Source organism: Mugil cephalus, chromosome 4 (assembly GCF_022458985.1).
Source record: "Mugil cephalus isolate CIBA_MC_2020 chromosome 4, CIBA_Mcephalus_1.1, whole genome shotgun sequence".
Taxonomy (NCBI): domain Eukaryota; kingdom Metazoa; phylum Chordata; class Actinopteri; order Mugiliformes; family Mugilidae; genus Mugil; species Mugil cephalus.
This window is the reverse complement of record NC_061773.1, coordinates 12,707,309-12,727,246: the sequence shown is the minus strand read 5'-3', so window position 1 is coordinate 12,727,246 and position 19,938 is coordinate 12,707,309. Positions and strand designations below refer to the sequence as shown.

The window sequence follows — 19,938 nt, the reverse complement described above, 5'->3', positions numbered from 1 at the left end:
GTCACCGAGTTTGTGTTTTTGGACACCTGGCAAAGTTTAATCTCTTTCAACTCTGCATTCGGTCTCTAAACTCCTACAAGAATTACACAACTTGGACAAAATATTTAAGTGGGCAAATAGGTACAAGCCTCCTATTGGATAATTACTGCATGGGCGATTATCTTTCAGCTGGCAACAAGTTATTTAACCCCAATTGATGCAATGAGTAACTTCTCATTTCTTATACAACCATGTGGAAAGACACATAATGTGGTCGTGGAAAACTGCCAGTCTGTTCACATGCATCAAATATCCTGATTGATCATGATCGATGATCACTTAAAAGTTTGGTGAAATCAAATCGAAGAAAAACAATAGTAGAACTCAGGGCTATGTTTGATAGTGAAAGTAAGATCATTTCCACACATCAATGTGAAGGAAACTAAAGGGATTGGGACTGATCAGCTGTGTAGTCTTAAGAAAACCACTAATCAGTGAGGCTAACCAGGAAAAAAGGCTTCAATTTGTTAGGGAGCATAAAGACTGACCATAATCAATGGAAGAAGGTCCTGAGATCTGATGAGTGCAGATTTACCCTGTTCCAGAGTGATCGGGGTAAGAAGCGAGGCAGGTGAAGTGATGCCCCCATCATGTCTAGTGTCTATTGTACCGACCTGTGGGGCAGTGCTATGGTCTGGGGGTTGCTGCAGTTGTTCAGGTCTAGGTCCAGCAACATTTTGCCCAAAGAATGAGGTCAGCTGACTACCTGAATTTACTGAATGACCAGGTTGTTCCATCAATGGATTTTTCTTCCGTGATGACACAGACATATTCCAAGACGACAACGCCAGGATTCATCAGGTTCAAATCGTGGAGTGGAGAGTCCAAACCTGAACCCTATTGAGAATCTTTGGGATATGTGGCTTTGTGCAGTGGTCAGACTCTTTCATCATCAATACAAGACCTTGGAGATTGGAGGTTGGCTGGAGGTTCAATTAAATTAAAACTCCATATAAAAAGCAATAAAGCTGAGGTGAACACAGATACAGGTACACTCTGTACAATGTGGAAAACTTTGCACTGATTGCGTTTACATTTACACTAAATAGAATTATCTGATCTGAAGTTGTATTTACATATTGCACATCATCAAAAAATAACTGAATAACAGACCCACGTTGTCAGTGTTGCACACATTGATTCCAGCTTTTTCTTTTTTCCAGGCGACGTCTTGCTTTCCAACCATGTTTCTACCCTTCCAGGAAAACTGTAACGTGACTTAATGTTTACTGCACGTGGGGTAAGCATGCGCAAAAAATACTGTATTAATTCCAACTACAGAGACACAATCAGCTCATTCGCTTACATAGTTTACATTACATTAGGCACATTTTTGCTACTGAACGGATTATGAAAGGCTGGCTAGTCAGCCCAATCTATTCCAACCCAGATGGTTAATTATTAATTATTATCATTATTAGAATATTGTCATTATTAGCTGCATACTAGCATTAATGTACATGCAGCAACTGTCTGTATGAGAATCATTTGCCTAAGAATCCAAGAGCCATAACCTATAGCATCCATCTTATCTATCTGAACCAGCATGTGTTTGTGACTGGCATGTTTTAGTCATAAGACAGCTTTGCCTGGGGATTCTGTCTTGGTAGGCGTCAATAAACAATGGTGATAGACTATGAGGAGACTAGAAAATAAATAATATGTTTGCAAATGCTGTCCTTTGCAGTCACACCTTAGGTAAAGGTCTCCAGTACCTGCTGTGGGGAGGCCACAGCACGCGCCATCTTAACTCCCCATTACTGTAATTGTATTTTCCTCCTGTCTTGGCTCTGTGGCGAGCAGCAAGGCGGCATTGCTTATCTCGTGACATTTCGCAAACAGCATGCTCTCTGCATGGCTGTGTATGAGTAAGCATAAGAACTGAGTGTACATGTGGCGAAATGGGGAAAGTTGGGCTCTACACGATGGGCAGCAGTTTCCCTGGACGCAAAAGTGAGGAGGAAGCAGTGCTGCTACTTCGTGAGGTTTGAGAGACGTGAGTCAGACGCCCAATTCTGTGCTTTACAGAAAGATAAAGCACGTGTCTGTCCACTGCCGTATTAGATTTAACTCATAAACCAAAACGTCTCTATCAACCATCTGCAGCAGGATTACAGTGCGTTCATCTCTGTGGTGGTGAAACAGTAACAGCAGAGGGTCTGAGAAGTTTGTGGGGAAGCGGCGAGATGAAGGCAAACAGGTCATCACAGACATGAGATCTGACTCATGTCTCCTGCAGGCTTGTAAGCGGTGCACCGAGGTCCAGGCTCTCGCAAACTGAAATTTCTTTCATTACGTCATCGTAGCATCCCATCGATACACATATCTGGTACAAAGAGAGGGGGCTTAGATTTACACCACTGACTTCCCTGTTTTTGTGCTGTCCATTAGTCACTGCAGTGTGGAGGCTTCGGCAGATATTTTACCAGCTCTCAAATTATTTTGCCTCGGATGAGGTAATTTTATATTTATTTATTATTATTACACGATGAGATCATTTTCACTGTCCCTTTCCTTTCTTTTTATTTTTTTATATTTACAAGAAGCTCTGGATCTTTAAAAATGTCATTAAAACCTAGAACATTTCAATGGTCTCTTCACTTTGCAAGGAGAGCAACTGAAGCCAGCTTGTCAATATATATTTACTTATCCCGCAGTGATGGAAACTTTAAAGCAACCTCAACCGGATGCAGGCTCTGGTGTGGACAAACCTGACTGCACTATGATTGTTTTTTTTAATTCTCCTTCTAACACATGTTCTCTTTTCCCAACATCCTGCGATGGTCTGTTGTAATTAATTACCTGTAAGTGAACGTACGCTCTAATTGATTGCTCAGCCACGTGTTAAACTCAATCAGACAGATCCCGACAAGGCTCATTGTTGTCTTTAACAGATGATGGCTTAAACAATTTCCTCAGCTGTCAAATGACATCGGCGCTCCTTATTTAAGGCAATGCGGTAAATTGCTTTTAGAAATGCTGCGCGTTGCAGGACACTATCGGAGGAATCTGACTTAATCATCTGAATCAGTAAATAATCAGAAGTCAAAGCTGCCATTTGTTTGAATAAGTTTAATCTACGCAGTGATGCCGGCTGCACCCAACATATCAGCCGGGGCAGAATCTTGTTATTTCCACACTGATGTGATTTTGTGTTAAAACACTTCCTCCTGGGATATTTAAAATGCATGAGCTGCTGCTGATTGCAGCCTTTTAAGAAACCATTTCCAGGCAACTTTTTTTTGAAAAAAAAAAAAAATAATACAGCGCATCAAATGTCTAAAAGATCACTTTGAGAGAGCAGTTGAAAGAAGTTTTGAAAGAAGTTTACCAAGTTGTTGGACTGTTGGACTTCAAAACCCAAGCATCAAAATCCTGTCCTCAGGAGGTTGACTTCACGATAGCAATACCTAATACTAATACTACGGAAACTGTCATTTTTACAAATTTAAGGAGGTACATAGATTTATATTTTACATTTCTATGTTACACAGTTAAATTTATATATTTTCAAAAAAATACTTCATATGGTGAAATTCAGTAGCTGGTGAAAAATGACTGCACTGTGGCAAGAATGTGAGCTTTTTTCTCTTGGCATGTATGTGGAGTCGGAGGTGACAGCCATTACGCTCCGTAATTACAGAGGTGACAAAACCAATGTCCTCATGAAGTATGTGTAATGGGAGAGACTGTGGCGCCAGTGCTGCCCATCAGCCCCAGAGGAGCATGATGACTCTTATCAGTAAACTCATTCCTCCCTCCTGACCTTTCAACAGTTCCAGAGTCATCCATTACCCTTCGTCTTTTTCCACAGGAACACAGCACAAGAGACTGTTCCTTGTTTGCTTAACCGGGGCTTTCGAGAGAAGCTGCAAAGGATTTCACTTAAGAAATCCCGCTCCGTCGATAAACGCCCCGCACGAGGGAACAGATCAATCTGGTAATAAATCAAGAACGTCTTACTCCTAAGAATTACCATCAGACCCGCTGCTTGTCTGCCCTACAGAGTGCCTCAGTGCATTTACGCTATCGGTTTGAGTTTTTTGGCTAAGTCATTGTTAATCAGCATCACAGGCAACTGCATGAACCACAGACTGCTTATAAATATTGACAACGTGTCCCCACTTCCTATAATTGGCCAAATTGTCCCTATTCTCATTCAGGTATGGGCGGAACCATCTTGCGAGTTTGGATCCAGAATTTACGCAGTACGGTCCAAGAGTAGAGCCACGTTATCGATAACCTGACAACACTTTGCCCAGACTCACCTTTTCGTTTGATTAATACTGATCTCTGCTCCACTTCCACCAGTTATTAAGAAATGTTGGACTATATACACCGTCCTTATTCTTTTCCTAGTCTCACAGCCCTATGGGACCGCTTTATGGAGTGGTTGGCATGGCAACTGGTAGTCATCATGGTCATCATTAGGTCACATGCTGTTTCTGACTAAAACGAAACTCATCCGAAAGTCACACTTAAAGATGCATCAGAATTATATTAACTACCAAAAATTACAGAACACAAGAAAATAATTTAACACGTATGTTAGCGTTATGTTAGACACCAGGATGAGCCCTACTTGTTTCACTTTAGTTCCACCATCCATCTTTATTTACAGTCTATGGTGACTGTGATGATGAACTACTACTCCAATATCACGGGGATGCATTACATTCCAAGACATGATGTGTGTTGTTTTTCCATGGTATGGGGTCTGCAAGCTCAACCTGTGGAACAAACCCAGAGTCATGTATAGTAAGAGTAGGGTTGTTCAATCAAGGACCAGTATGGAAACTTCACAGATCAAAACAAAGCACTAAGCGCCCTAAAAAATGTTACTTGTATTGTTTGTGTAATATATCAGCTGCATTTTATTCATAAAGGCTAACATTTGTTTTATTTAGACAGTTCATGAAGTGGGATGTTGCTTATTCGCTTATACCGTCAGTGCTGGTTGATCGGCCGCTGCGACATGGTGGTGTGTGCATGATGTGCATGAAACCACTATTACACCTTTTTCCACCTTAGAGTTTCTTTGGCGGGGACCTGGCTGTAGCTGTAATTAAAACGCAACCTTCTGCAACTTTGTAAAGGTCAGACTCCATGTAGTACTACTATGATTAAAACGGACATGTTTAAAGGGGATGCTGTTCACCACAATTTAAAGTTTTAATTAGATGGAAGTAAAACATTCAGAGTTTACTGGAGTTTTTCAGATCTCACTCTGACCAGATGACGGGACAAGAAGTCAAAACTTGGCATCTGTCGAGATGTTTCATGATGGCTGTGCAGTCAATGGCTGAATCTAGGGACGTTGTAAATAAAAAAATAAAATTAACCTTTGGCTTTAAGATGTTGATTTAGTTTGAAATATTTTGATTTGGAGGCAGCAAAATCAGTATCATGAAAGAGTCCTGACAGAGGTTTTCCAGTATCATGACGTCCTTACTAGCTGATGAACATACGGTATCAGAGCTAAAGAACCACATGATGTTCTTCTGTGGGATTAGTGGAAACCAAACAAAGCAGAGGTAAAAGAACAGTGGCTAAATGCACAACTCTTCTTTTTTGAATTCTTCTGTGTTTGCCACAACTACTTCTGGTAAAAATATATAATTCTAATATTAAGACCTTGTTAACTGTCTAAAAGCGTAGGCCAAAGAGTGTTTAAAGAGAATCAGATCAAACTCTAACCTCCACTTTACAAAATTGTAACTTCTCACCTCGCTGCAGTAATGAAGCACGAGAGCACAGTCACACATTCCTAATCACACCAATTACAATTAAGTATCATCCCTGGGACGACAACATTGAATATGTTAACAGCTGTACCACTCCACTCCACCACTCTTAAAATGTACCTTTAGGATAATTCCCGTACCAGTATTTCATACTGTATATGGACAATAAAAATGTGCATATGTTATTGCCATGGCTCACAGCAAGCAGACTGTTCACTTTGAATGACAACAAAATGGACACATTTATTTGTTCATCCTAAAACATTCAAAACAGGGGATTGAAATAATCACTGGGATTAGATGCACATGCTGACAAGCTGCATCTCTTTAAAAAAAAAAAAAAAAAAAAGGAAAAGAATTCCCGTGTTAGGACTGAAACAATAATCAAGCCATCTCTGTAATCCACTGTTTCAATGTGTTCCACCTTCGTACAGCACAGTGATTTGTCAGTCTCGACAAATATAGACCATAAGGAATGTGTCATCCTCCGCCCCAGCACAAACCCCAGGCTGCTGATGTTTGTGTTATTTAATGACTCCCACTGTGACCCTCTGTTTCATAACCAATTTAGATTTGCAAATCATTATGCACATTTTAAATTGTGATAAAAACGGTTGCACAGGGATACTTAGGGGAGATAATCGAGCTGTCATTATCATCAGAAAAGAGCACATTTGTCATTTTCGGTTCTTCAGATAGTACCGCGATGATCTGGAAGAACACGCCTATTTAGGATGTCTAAGATTATTTTCTTTTCTTCCTTTTTTTTAATGAAACAACACCCTGGAATTGTTGTTGATCTTTTTTGGACCTTTCAAATAACATGCTATTTTATGAGTCAGTGAGTCGTATCCCTTTTGAATCTGAGATTCAAATCCGTAAATGGTGAAAAGCTGCAAAACACATATCCAGGCCTCTCCTGGATATGATCTGCACCACAAGTTTTTCTCTTTTTTTTTTTTTTTGCAGATTTCTCCATAAAGAACACCTCTCATGAGCTCAATAACGTCTGTCAAACGTAATAAGAGAAAATGACATGCCTCATAAGCTTTGGATCTACAAAACTGGCTGTACAGCAGAAAGATAAATCGGTGCACGTCGCAGTAATGCTGCACAAGACAGCACTGAAGTGAATGGGAAGCTGTCAAAGCATAACGGCAATAACACATCTCCTGATCCAGCTCCATGCAGGGAGATTGAAAATCAACCGAAACAAAGCCAGTCTACTAAGTAGGTACAGAGCCAACTGTGCAAGAAGAGCAATATCAAGCAATCTGTGCAGAGCCTACACCGTAGCAGGCAACGCTCTGTAATTATGCCACTTGAGCACCAGTTGGTGGCTAGTCGTCTCTGCGGAGTTTCTCTGTGTACTTCAAACAACTGAGCAGCTCATGTTGGAGTTTAGGTTAATAAATGCTGGACAACAGTTCCCTGCAAGCAGAAAAAGTAGAAAACGTCCAAATAGATCGTGCGTAGGAGGCAAAAAAAAAAAAGAAAAAAAGAGTAAACTCTGTGAACGTCCAAGTCTCAGAGACGCAGGAAAGGCATTTTGGACTAATCACAGCGGTTACACTTCTGAGGAGGCGCACAACAGCCTCCGATATGACACACACAAAAAATATGTCAAATTTGTTATGCCCATAAACCGAGCATGTGAACTCTTTTGTCAAAAGGTTGTCCCATCTATCTATTTTATTACAAAAAAAAAAAAAGGTTATAAAGAGCTCCTTGTGCCCCAATATACATGGTTGTGCGTTAGTCCTAATTTCCCTGAATTTTTATTACATAGGTGGGAGGTACAACACAGGCATAGTGCAAAGAGCCCCAGCGGTCACATTAATGGGAAACAGAACAGGTTGAAATTCCTCAAAATCCTCCATTCAAAGCAGAGGGGGACGCTGAGCATCACTGCATGTAAACATGGGGGCCACTCATGTTTCTAGGTGTGGGCTATTAAATTAATGAACTGTCTGTGTCGCACATTGCAGTCGGAATTTGTCTCTCTTTGCTGACGCCTCCCCCGTCCGGGAGGACATGGACGAGGGAATGAATTTAATTCAGAACGACACTCATATCCATTTTCTCGCCGAGGCTGCAAAGACGAAGTGATATCTTGAACTCACAGAAAAATGTCAAAATGCGATAGTGGACTGTATAATGTCTTATCCTGGAAAACCAGAATGCAGGCAGAAGAACTTCTGATATGTCTCTTCCAGGCTGCTGATACTTGGAGGACAATGGATTCTGTGTTGCTTTGAACTACAGCGGCAAAAACAATCAAAGAACAAATCTATGGCACAAGGAAAAACAAACAGTGTCCTTTCTCCGGCGCTTATCTTCGACCTGTCTTTGAGAGAGTGCTAAGTTGGCTGGCAGGCGTGCATTACATATGCAGACAAAAGCCTCCTTGCTATTATTGGAATAAGAGAATGATTAGACCGGTCTAGTGTTTCTATCTGGCTATAAAGTTACTGAAATGAGATTCCTGATGGTGTGACAGAATGCCAAACAACTTTGCTGCTCATAATAGCTCATCTATTTCTCAGCTTTATAAGGTGCTACTCTCTTCTACTGTGATGTTATTTAATACGTTCATTCAGTTCTATACGAACGTGCAGCAACAAACTCCTCTGGGTGTTTAGAAGGGTAGCACCGTATTACTGTTGAATGTGTGCATTTCAAGGTGCCTGTTGTCTTTCTTATCGATTTTTTATTCATCTGCACCGTTCGTAATGGCAGCATTAGCACCGATACACAAAAGTGCCGAGGTTGAAATGTAAAGGGAGGAATATAACTAATCACGTTCATATTGTTGGATTTCCTTTGTGAAAATAAATACATTGTATGAAAGTAACTAGTGTGAAAAGGGACACAGACGCTGTTATTAGCTTTAGTATAGCTGCTGTCTGCGGTCCAGCAATCACTGGCTTAAACCTGGTGATTTATGATGACACTGAACCCGAGTCTTTAGCTGACCGACAGAGCTCAGGTGTCAGATATATCGAAGTCACACTCAGACACCTGATTAAAGTCAATTACATGTCGGTGTCTGTAATTTTCTCGAGTGGGGGTCGGCGGATTTTAGCCGTTTCCCACTTTGAATATTCTATTTAAGTGATTCATGTTGACATAAAAAAAAAAACGAATGTAACTGAAACACAAATGGATAAAGTGCCTTAAACTTGTATTTGTGTTTCCTTTTTTGCCAACTTCTTCCCTTCTTTTTGGCCTATTTATCTATTTGCCATAATTAATTATCATCATCATCATCATCATCATCATCATCAAGTGCCCCAAAATGGGGATACTTAAAAGGTTAGTTAAAGTCACACTCACTGCGTTTACATGCACGTGAAAAAACAAATTATTGCCTTAATCGGACTATAACAGGAGAACTTAAGTGCATGTAAACACAGAGTTCTCATTATCCGATTGAGACACCCAGATAATGCGTTTGGAATTGGAGTTTTCATCAGATGATGCGTGTGTGCATGCTCCACAACCACTGCGCTGGTGTGTGACCCCGGAACAAACATTCCAAGAAAGCCAATCGCAGAAGAAGAGAAACGGAGCCGCTAGAAGAACCGTCTGAGGGATAGCGCGAATATTACGTAAGAGATTAAAAACTTTACTATTATCCATCTGGTTGTTGTTTGAAAAGCAGCATGAACGTCTCTTGTTTATTATATCGCGTATTAGATCAACCAGAAATCGGGCCGTATTAACGTGGTATTAACCCGCTGAAAAGACACGTATTGCCACCTAGTGTGGAAGAGGAGAACAGTTATTCGATTTTCTTGCGCTCATGTAAACTGGGACGAGGACTGTAGTCAGAAAGTCGAATTTTGAGCATAGCTCGATTAAGCTCTGCATGTAAACGCACTGACTGATACACCATGACACAAATACTAGAAAATAGATGTGTGACAGCTCTATAAATTGTAGATGGATGTCAACAATACATGTCTGATTAATCTGGTTTACATAAATTCTTTTACTAATCATATTTTAGGGACAGACATCTGTGATCAGATGTTTCAAAATGTGCGTGTACACTCACCCAACAGCTCAGTGGTCTTATACGCAGAAACAGAGCAGATACAAGTAACCTCAACACAAACATGGCAACTTTTTGGGTTAAGGGTTTGACACTTGCCACCCATCTTTGAGGGAGCCAATCACTACAGTTTTGTTAGGTTCAAGAAGTAGCACCAACACATTGTGTCCTGAGACGCCTTACGGTTAGCAAGCTGGGGAACCACTGGGGAACTTAATGAAGGAAATGCAAAGGCATAATTAAAATCAATTCAGTGAGCTTTATTTGTCATGTATGCTGTATATGTACGTGGAAGTAGTTCTCTGCAATAAAACCAGCCATGTGAGCAACTCTAAGAGTAGGAACCAGCCATGCAAGATGCCTGAGGAGAGGTTTGTGGGGGGGGTTAGGAGCTTGCTCAGGGCAGTCACGGAAATAGACGGAATTGGATCAAGTGACCTCATAGACCTCACAATCCCGGAGTTGCTTCTCTAACCACTAGTCCACAGCCTCCTAAAGGATTCATAGGGCCTTTTTCCACACTTAACGCAAGCCCATATGAAAGCATCATTGCTTGTTTTGGCTGGAGTTAAATATGGTTTGTTGTGAAACAAAGTATTCATGGTGAGTGTTTAACCTACTTTGTGCCATCTTCCAATGGAACTGGTGAACTTGTGGCTACGCCATGGGAAATCATGTAGGCAAAAAGCTTGGCATTCAAAACTTCAGCCATAAGTCAAGAGAAGATTGGTGTCATCTAGCCAACGAGTTAGCATGCTAAAGACAAGGTAATTCAGTGTTGGAAAATGTAAAGGTATAACAAAAAGAATTCCCAACATGATTGGGAATGTAAATATTCTACTCACACATAGTATAAAAAACCTCTATAGAACTCCACTGCAATATATTCCATTATTATTTCAATTAAATTCTGTCATTTCAGAAAAAGTAAAACTTGAGAACTCAGATCTTACTGAAAATGTACAGCGATGAGGTTGTGATTTCAATCAGATATTCATCCTAACATACAGTAACTGATCAATAGTGGTGGTTACTAGTGTGTTACTAGTGTGATTCGTGCACAGCAGTGTTCCAGATGGTGCAAAATATTAGTATCTTCATACCAAACAATGCCTCTCTGAATCTTGTTCCGAACATCCAGTGCATGAGGGAGACGTGTGTACAAAGCCGTTACAAAGAGCCTCTTTGTCCTTACAGAGAAGCGAGACGGGTTTTTCTAAGGCCGACAGGTAATTGTGCTGTAACATTATGAAATACGCAATATTGGTAAAACCTGCCTTTACACGCACATGGACAAAAGAGACATCTCATTTTTAATCCTTAGGGTTTAATATGACGTTGGCCCACACTTAACAGCTATAACAGCTTCAACTCTTCTGGGGTAGACTTTCCTCAAGGTTTATTAGGTGTTTATGGGAATTTTAACCATTTTTCCAGAAGTATATTTGCAAGGTTATGTTAGATGAGAAGACTTCAGTCTAATTCATCCCAAAGGTGTTCTACCAGGTTAAGGTCAGGATTCTGTGCAGACGAATCAAGTTCTTCCACACCAAAGTCACTTCTTATGGACCTTGTTTTGTGCACTGGTCCGCAGTCATGTTGGAACAGGAAGGGGCCGCCCCCAAACTGTTCCCACAAAGTCAGGAGCATGGAACTGTCCAAAATCTCTTGGTATGCTGAAGCATTCAGAGTTTCCTAACCCCATAATCCCCCCTCCACCAAACTTCCCACTTGGCACAACGCAGTCAGGTGGCACAGATGCCATCATATCACAATACCACGCTGGAATTCGCTCTTCTCCTGAGAGCGATCCATTCTTTCACAAATGTTTGTAGAAGCAGTCTGCCTGCCTAGGTGCTTGACTTTATACACCTGTGGCCATGGAAGTGATAGGAATACCTGAATTCAGTTATTTGGACAGATGAGTGAATACTTTTGGCAACGTACATGGAGTAGGATAGCTATGAATTTGCTCTTTTTTTCCGTTGCTCTGTGCTGTGAAGCACTGGATTTCCTGCTGTGCAACAACAAGGACATCGATCCTCCGGCTCAGCAGAGGCGTTTCTTTCAGAAATCGATGGGAGAACTCATTAATCATTACTGTTAGTTACACAGAGATTTGTCTTGTTATTGTAGCTATGTTGTTTACCTTTGTGCACAATTAAATGCAGGAAGGATAGCCGTGGTTGCACCAATAAACAGAACAATCACACCTGGGTTTATGGCATATTACATATGTACACCATCATATGTCATGTACACGCAAAGATGGCATGACATTTAAAGCAACATTACTTGTTTACATGCCAGATGTTTAACATTTATTTTTCCCTCTGCCTTTCACCTGTCTTTCTTCTATGGCTCACAGGCTTAACATACCAACATTTTCCTTTCATCTTTTCATCCTGTGTGAAATTCAATGTCGGCCGACAGAATGAGGAGAATCGAGGTTTGTCTGATTCAGTGCAGAATTGGTCAACCTGAGACTTGCATGAGTGTGCGTGTGTGTACGTGTGAGATTGGGGTTAGGTCACCTGTTGGTCATAAAAGCAACCTCGCCTTCAGAGACATTTACTAAATGTGAAAGGCCTCATTTTATTTGGTGCCTCAGACACACGCAGCATGCCACTATGTGAAGGTTTCCTTCTCCCATTTCTTATAATTTTAGATATATAGGCTAATAAATAGATAAAGTTTCTTTTTTTTTTTGTAGTTCATGTTTCATTTAGTTAGCAATTAAATACCTGAATTAAATCACAGATTTATATCATGTTTATTCTGGTGCCCATAGAGTTGCTCACCTCAGGTTCCAACCAGCTACGTTAAAGTGTTTGCTCAGAAGCACTGTTATGATGGGGAAAAACATTTTTGGGTCAGATTTTCTTACAAATATTTAAAGAAACCAAGATTCTTCTAAAGGAGGATGAAATATATATAAAAACATACAAAAAGAAATGTTATTTGCTCCCACGCTCCTTCGCACAGAGTTGAGCTGTTGGAAGGATGAACACCACTGCTAGTGGAGCAGTAATGAAGCCAATACAGTTAATAACGACTGCTTCATCACTCTTAAATATTTTTAAAAATAAGGCGTATTTTCTCCTGTGTTGCGAAATAATGAATGTGCATTCCTCATTGCTTGAATAACCCAATAATCACATTATATCGTCATTTACAAACGGCTGTTTTGTTCTGCGTTCTCGTAGATAGGAAAACTCAAACAGTTTAGTATTTTTTTATGCCACAGGTACATTTAGAAAAGCTGAAATGGTTTTAGTTGTTTGAAGCAAAACTCTGCAGTGAGTTTGAAGATTTATTTATTTATTTATTTTTTTTTTGGATTTGCATTGCTGCAGAGCAAGAATATCTGTTTGAATGGGTAATTAAAGTCAAATGTGATTATATAATTTCTAGACAGACTCTGGCGTGACTTCCAGTCCTGTTCCAAGTCTGCTGTGCCATCACGCCGACTATAAAATAAAAGACGATAGGCAACAAAAAACTTCATCATGAATAATGCAGGGATCCCTCCAGCCACTCGGTAACAACCGGCACCCATCCTAACTGATTTATCAAAATGAGACCAGCGGTGTGTCAGTGAGGCCTCAGAGAGTCTACAATTTTGATGTTAATTACATACTCAACCTGCCTTATGCAGAATATGTCAACAGCTTTGCACTTCTTTCTCTTTTTTTTCCTTTAAACGTCCTTGAATGTTCTTAATATTGTGAGACACTTGCCATTAATAGCTACTGTACCTACTTATAATAGTCAGCATGGGGCACTTGTAACAACAAAGTGCCCTTTTATGATTTAATTTTACTTTACATTTATTATAGCTTCTAAGAGCTACTAGCATTTTTATGCAGGCAACAACTGTGCAAGTACATGTAGTTCTGGGTCATTCCAGGAACATTTGCATACCATTACGTGTGGAAATGCTTGTCCTGAGGCATATACTCTGTTTGTTTACAGCTTGAATATGAAGAGGCATGAGTCCACAAGGTGAATGTTCAACTAGAATAATTTCTAAACAGAGGAGGAACTGAAGAATAAAAGCTTTAGGGATTATGGAAACCCATCATCACAGGCACTTAAATGAAAGTCATGTCAATGTAAGGCTGCCTGCATTTTCGCGGCAACGTCAAAAAGGGGAACAAAAAGAGCGAAAACACAAAGCGGAGCAAAGTTAAGCTATTGTGAAAGCAACGGTGTTTAATTTTGATGATGGAATACCTGAAAGCAGCTTCCTCTTGTGTATCTTTGGATTGTGTTTTCCCACTAAGTGCCACAGAACAAGAGTGAAAATGATGTGGTTCATTGTTGAGAGCGGAGTAGTTCACACCACGGGAGCATAAAGACATTTGCAGGCTGGTGTGAATTAAATGTTTTAATCTTTTAGGAAGTTCAAGTTGACAGTGAGGGAAAAGTGGCTTTGATAGTTCAAGAGTCTATGCTCACTGCATAGCTATCTTTGTGAACGCAGTTCAGTGCAGCTGCCATCATCATTCACCATCTGGGTCTGAGGTTGCTTTCTTTCATTGTCAAACATCAACCATGAGGCAACAACCTCTTTAATTTATGGATAACATATCAGCAGTGGCTCAGCTGGTCGAACAGGAGACTCAGTCTGAGGGTCCTGGGTTTAAGCCAGATGTTGGAAGTTTGGGAAGTTGTGGCTCTTCACTGCTCCATGCGTGTTCCCTTCTCTGTGTATACAAATGGATGTGATAAATGCAGATCTACTGCACGTGTGTGTGTGACACTGATCAGCCACAGCATTAAAACCACTAACTGGAGAGGTAAATAGATCTCTTCATGGCCTATGTCACTGTGACATCACGGCGTTAGCTGGAGGCAAAACAGGGGGAAGCTTGAGGCAAACGCTGTTACTTTTAACCATAAAAATGTCATCTCACTGTATTTTCTGGTGCTAGAACCAAAAAATCAAAAACACTGACTTGAAGTTTTATCACACACCAGCCACTGCCAGTCGTAGACAACTTTGTTTTGGCTTTGCCGATTAAAAGAAAGAATCGGAGTGAGACAATCAACAACGCACACACTTCATATCATGTCAGATTAATATGCAACACATCGTCAGTTTCGGCCTGGAAAACATTATGGGTTAAACTAAATTGTGACTGAAATTACGTTAAGTTAATGGTTATCCAGGGGTTTCTTATTACAGGTTAATGCTAACTGCTAGGTAATGTAACGTTAGTTGCACGTTTCAGCAGTGTCCAAGCAGAAGTTGCATTTACTACGTTCCCTCCACAGTGGGTCCACCTCTTGTAATATCTTTGTTGGAGAGGCTTCACTTGATAAAGACAGACCAGACTTGGTCCCTTCTGTGTTCTGCTTTGGTCAAATCATCAATCCAGTAAGTGAGAGCGTAGGAGTCGGTGAGTGTCAGAGTCAACTTTTTAAAATAACTCTCAAGGTCTTGGGGAGTGAGAGTATTAGTATATTCTCTAAAATATTCATTTTCCTTATCCATACGTGCCAAACCAGTCCATTAAAATATGCTACCCGCCTTTCACAAGCTATAATGTTTGAGATGTGTTGCCACCAGTTAAACCCCGCCCCTCAAAAAACATCACACTGTTTACAAACCATGAAGGGGTTTATAGCATTGACCATTTTGTGACAATACAATACTCTGCTAGAAATTTTTGGACCTGGCATTTGTGTGAATGTTACTAAGGCATCCAGTGGCACCCCCACCCCATAGCAACGACACTCCTTGATGGCGATGGCCAGCAGGTGACAAAGAACAGGAAATTTAAAGGCTGACTGACTGAGAGAATTCTCCACAGTACATTTAAGAGAATCCAAAGCAAAGAAAATTGGACTTGAATCAGCTTCTTTAAGAGCGAGAACTTTAACATAAACAAAGAAATGACAAAGAAATAAAATTGCCATCCACTGAAAAACACGATAAACCCAACCCCATTTAAAGGCATCTTTTACTTAATGACTAGTTATGAGATGCTTCAAAGCGACACCTTGATTTTAAATAAATGTGATAAGCTGTCCATCCATCCATCCAACCATCATCTATTACGTGCAAGTCTTTATACTGTGGGAGGCCGGAGCCATGCAGGTACAGGGAGAACATGGAAACCCGGCATAGGAGGACACAGCTGCAGTCAAACAAAACTATACCAACAAGGCTGCAGTACATTTCTCTTATTACTCAGTTTACAAATCCTGTATGTTTAGTCTTGGTTCCTTGTAATTACTGTTAGTGTTGTCACATAATTATATTTAAAGTCTACACATCAGTTTGCTACTAAACATCTGTTGATTTCACGAAGTTCTGCAAGTACCGATCTAAATCACTGAGTATTCATTTGTTTCCACCAGCAAAGTGAAAACCTCTATAGACCAGAGCCTTCGAGTAATTAAAGTAAGGTTCATTTGTATAAACTGATGTGGATTAGTGTATCAGTGCCTCAAAGATCTAAATTGCTTGTGAAGGACATTTTACGTTGGAGAAATAAAAGCCATTCAGCTGATTAAATCGCGCCTTCGTTAACAGGAAACATTAACGAGATTACAACAGTTTAAATAAACAATTATCTATTCTGACTGTGCGAACAGATTCGTTTTATCTTCATGTCATCAACAGTAGGTGACTGAGCAGGAGTACATTGTACTGCCTTCATTTCAGCATGCAGTAAATACAAAGCTGAAGATCATACGAGTTCACACTTTTTTCTTCATTTTAATTATTATCTACTGAAAAATCTGTGAAGATTAAAGCTAGTTATGAATCCTATTTAGGATGATTATGTAAAAAGTAAACGAGAGGAGAGAGTAGGTTTGAGTTTGAGTAAAGATGATGGACCAGACTGTCACAGGTGTGACCAGGCTATAATGCGAGTTGGCACCTCGGCAGATACTCGGGGCTAGGGTTAAAGATGTAGACACGTGTTCCCCAGATGGACTGTGGAAGCATCACATTAATACCATCTACTCGCTCTCTGTGAAGTTTGGGACAAAATTAAACAAGATCCTCACTCTATGGACATCAAAAGATGGGAGGTGGGAACACCCAAATTAAATAGTAGCAGGTGGAAAGGTGGGTTGGCCAGCCAATAGAAATGTGCTGAGTGCTTTGCTCCCAGGCACTGTCTAGTTTTAATTTGACTGCAAATATCTAAGGCTGAGCTTTTTTGCAATTTGTTAAGCTTCCATAAATTTGAAACCCATCAATGAATGAAAATAAAGCAGAAATGAAATGCAGGGAGTTGGGCTGTTTGTTAAGTTAATCAGGATTACTTCCAGCACGCTAAGCCATTCAAATGAAATGCATGTCTTACATTTTCTGAGGTATTTGCGAATTCCTAATTGGAAATGGGGATTTTAATATTTACTGGCAAAGGCTAAATCCATTATACATGAAATGTTCAATTAGGCTGCTGCAGTAACTGAACCTAATCTAATCTTGTGGCACACACACTCATAAAATGTAAACGTAAATATGCACACACATATCTGGCATTTTACAACACTGTTTAAGCTACTGCTCTGCGCTGGCTTCATCTTCCTTTGTCAGGTGCTCTGCCACAGCGCGCATGACGTGTTTAAAATGTTGCAAGATTAAAACAACAACGGCGTGTCCACGCTGAACAACGCGAGAGCACAAAGAGTCAATTAACAAATACCTGTGCAACAATGAATGTTTTGGGGGAAAAAAGTTACGGTCTCTTACCTTTTCGGTGAATTGTGCCTCCGTCCGTGCGCGCTGCCTCTCTCTGCTGTGGTTATGATGAACAAAGGTAGGGCAATGGTTTATTTTGCAGAAGCTCTGAGGGAGGGAATCGTTATTGTATCACAGGTGTAAAGGCGGATTTAAAAAGAACGGAAGAAAAAAAAAGGGGGGGAAGAAGCGGATTAGAGCCGCTGGCCCCGTTCACAGCCAGCAGAGCAGAGAGGTGAGCGTATGGTCTCTCCCTGATCCTCCACTGATGCTCAAGTCTCTATTTTCCTTTCTTTTAAATCGCACATGCTGTCACTGTCATGTGACCATTCCGCGGCGTCCAATGCGCTCCCCTCTACTCCTCCATCCATCCACACATACACACGCACGCGCACGCACACGCGCACACACACACAAACACAAACACACACAAACACACACACTCTAACAACGCTGCAGCTTACTATGCAGCTTTTTAAACAGCTGGGGAAAACACACACGTTCGCCCTACATACTCTGCATACGATTTGATTCTGTGAATGAATCCCTTGGCAAGCTAGGAATATTTGTGAGGGAGGTAATTCAGGGACAGATCATTTTCACACAAGTGTGACTCATACACGGAGTAAAGCAGCTTCAGGAGTTTTCCTCACACACTTTTTCCCTTCACTTCCCACTTCAAGAGACCCCTCCAGCCTCCTGCTCAGCGTCCCCTCCTCAACCGTTAAAACCTCATCCATCTTTCGTGTCATTCTGCGCCTCTGGCACTGCTGATGTGAAGGGATTTCAGTCTGATGCTGCGTGAAGCCACACGAAACCAGCGAGCGAAATGACAAGAGTCGGGGATAAAAGGTGCTGCGACTGACTCACCAAAGCATAATTTTAGATTTAGACATACGTTTGAAATCGGGGTCGAAGGTTGAATGGGCTTTTAAAATAGTTCATTTTATGTCAAGCAACCGAAAGCTTTTCGACTGTCGCTGGAGCAGATGCGGTTCTTAAAATAACAAATGTCAAAAGCTTCCTGCCCCTTGGCAGCTAGCAGACAAGCCAAGCTCTGGTGGCTGAGGTAACCCTCTTTCTTGTCCATTTCCCTCTCAAAATGTTTCTGCAGATAAGCAGAACATAGTATGGTAGTAAATAGCCAGGGCTAGTCTGCTTCAGCAGTGACAATTCAGCCACTTTTCTTTGACAGACCTAGTAAGGCTACAGATTTTTCTGTCAAAGCCGCACATTATGGATTGCCAAGAACTAGCTCCTTTTCATCCTTCTCCATCCGCGTTCACCTGACGCTCCACGCCTGCTATCAGCACGGTCGATTTGGTGGTAAAAGTCCTGGAAGTTGATTCCTTGCGGTGAACGTTCATGGAACTGCGTGATTTCAGTCGCTCCCAGTTGTTGTAAGTTCAGTTCACCTGGACCCACTTCATTCTTTTTGCCCGTCACTGTCACAGTTCTGGTGAGGTAGGAGCCAAATGACTTCAATGAAAACTCAATCCAGGGAACAAAAAAAAAAGCCGGTGACGACCAAAATCAAGGAGATGACTCAGAAACACGAGGAAATGCAGGGCTACACATGTGGGCAGAGAGGCTAACGAGACACAGGTGACACTCAAGAGGGTGGAGCTCACAAGGAGAAACCAATCCAACAATCAGGGGGAGAAACACAAGGGGTAACACAAGACAAGAAACACAGAGGGAGAACTTTACAAAATAAAACAGGAAACACAAGGAAAACCAAACAGGGTCACAGGAAACACTCAAAAGTCAAAACCATGATAGTCATCTAATTCCATGGCTTGTTATTGTCACGTTTCTGTTAGTCTCTTCCTGTTTATATATTTATTCAGGATATTAATATGCTGTTAACATGCTACCTCAAAATGGTGAACATGGTAGAAATTATACCAACTGACCTTAGCATTTAGCTGAAAGCAGCACCTTGCCTCGGTGCGGCCTTAGAGGTCTCCTGTAAACTTTTAATCTTCTTCCTTTTTTGTTGCCTTTGTCAGATACAAAAAGGTTGTCTGTGCAAGGGAAATTAAATGCTAATTTCCTTCCGCTCTCAGTACTTCCTCCCCCTTGTTATAATATGTTTTTTTTTTCTTGATGTAGTGTCTGTGCAAAAAAGTAATATTTCATCTGTAACTCTCCTCTTTGCTTTGAAACTGCGTCTGGATTCTTTATTAATGCAAAACATATTGGTCTGTCATTAGATTTATTTCAAGTAAGTGAGAGGAAATATTTAAGAAATACTCTTCAATGCACCAAGCAGCCTGAAGGCTTTTGGATACAGACTAATGACAAATAGTGCCTTCCAACATTTTGCGCATGAATTAGTGCTGCTAATTTCATGGTAATATGGCTTTAGATGGCGGGATTTGTTTGGT

General features: G+C 40.8%; 1 protein-coding gene across 2 annotated transcripts in view; it reads right to left on the bottom strand.

Annotated features, from left to right (window-relative positions):
- The window catches only part of rap1gapb (RAP1 GTPase activating protein b), a 94,263-nt gene extending 76,330 nt beyond the window's left edge, over positions 1 to 17,933 (bottom strand). The window contains exon 1 of one of the 2 annotated variants that reach the window (XM_047583398.1): positions 17,561 to 17,933. The gene's annotated coding sequence lies outside the window, so the exon portion shown is untranslated. The remainder of the gene's footprint in view (positions 1 to 17,560) is intronic. The other variant, XM_047583402.1, reaches the window with a different exon arrangement.
- Between the last annotated feature and the right edge of the window lie 2,005 nt (positions 17,934 to 19,938).